Below are 1,901 nucleotides of genomic sequence, written 5' to 3'. Positions count from 1 at the left end.
AGTTAGATTGGCCTTCCTGTTCCTGACTCGGACCCAGATTCTTTTGCCCCTGCGCTTAAATTGTTGTTCCACAATGTTTGCCCATTTTGTCAAAATAAATAACTAAATAAAATAAAAAATGTTTGCCCATTGATGAGCACATAAATTATACTCCGTATCATACTTTACACTAGATATACCATGGTGAATTGGTGATTAAGTTGTATCAAGTGGTTTGATGATTATAGGCTAGGCTAGAAGAAAACGAATTAGACAATCCCAATGCATTTTGCCATAATAATAAAGCAATTTACTCATAGTAATGCCTCTTATGTGGGCCTTAAGGTCCAAAAATTGACGGAACTCAAACTATGGGTGATGATATCTAGTTTATTTATTTAAAGGGTGGTAATTTAATTATCCCGGATCCGCCACTGCATGCATTAGTGAATTTCTGGCTGAGACAATAGTGTTGATCACATTATATTTTCTTTAAATTAAAATTTTTTATTAAGATGATTGTTGCTCGTATCTGTGACGTAAATAGTTTTGAGGTGGTATGTACTTGAGTTGGTTTTTCTTAGATTTTATACGGATTGTTTGTAAGTGATATTACTGACATTTGACTATCTTTTATCAATGAAATCCTTTTCTTCCTATTAAATTTGTCCAAAATTACATTATATTTTCTTTAAATTAAAATTTTTTATTAAGATGATTGTTGCTCGTATCTGTGACGTAAATAGTTTTGAGGTGGTATGTACTTGAGTTGGTTTTTCTTAGATTTTATACGGATTTTTTGTAAGTGATATTACTGACATTTGACTATCTTTTATCAATGAAATCCTTTTCTTCCTATTAAATTTGTCCAAAATTTTTAATAATTAAAAGGTGTAAAGCTAATGAGCAATAAATTATTGATGTTCACATAATTTCCTAACCGATAATTACACTCATTTTGGTTCATTTTCTTGGTCCGCATTTCAAACACCCCTAATCTTACAAAATATTTGACATGAAATTTCTTGAAAAGTTACTGAAATTATTAATGTCTTACAATACAAGAGTAGCACTACATACATCATATTTGTGAGTAGTACCACCATAGAACATTATGCGTCCATATTTATTCGAATATCCATAATCAGTTGCAAGATAATGCGGATCATCATAATACGTCTCAGTGTCTATAGGGTTATAATCTTCCTTAAAATTTTCATCCAATACTGTAATTTCAATAACATAAGCAGGATATTGTGGAGATGCGGTACCTCTGTAACCATTTCCCGGCGGTAGTAGCTGAATTTGCCAATCCATTGAATATCTTTCCCGGCAAAACCCTTGTATGGTGTTTTTAGACGCTACTACAAGCCACCAATTTCCATCTTTCGGATCCTTTGTAATTTCGCAATAAACATACCAAGTATATATTACAAGTATTAGCCTTTATTTGACCACATATGAAAAATATAAAGATTACATTTAAATTATATAACTTTTTTTATAAGGCATATTTACACTAATAGAGTAGAACATAAAAGAACATGAAGTTTTACGAAATCAACAAAAGAGAAAAGTATATTTATTCTTAATATATAACTAAAAAAAAATTTTTTGAAAAAAAAAAAAAAAAAAAACTACTAAAATTATTAGAGTTTAGTATTTACCTTAAATATACGGAAGTTTTGTGAATAAATATCTCCTCCTCTTTTTGACATTGGTTCAAGCACGTCGTCAATAGGTATTTCTTTATTAACATTAAGTCATTAACAAATCCAGGACATAACATATTGAAACAATGTGATTCACCACTGTTATTTAGATGAAATACTACAAGAGGGGGGGTGAATTGTAGTATAGAGCTTGCTAGTCACTTTTCGCGGAATTAAAAGAAACTTAACGCAATAGAGAAATAGTGCAAG

Source organism: Chenopodium album, chromosome 23, assembly GCF_948465745.1.
Source record: "Chenopodium album chromosome 23, dcCheAlbu1.1, whole genome shotgun sequence".
NCBI classification, from domain to species: Eukaryota; Viridiplantae; Streptophyta; class Magnoliopsida; order Caryophyllales; family Amaranthaceae; genus Chenopodium; species Chenopodium album.
The sequence above is the reverse complement of the archived record's forward strand: the minus strand, read 5'-3'. Positions refer to the sequence as shown.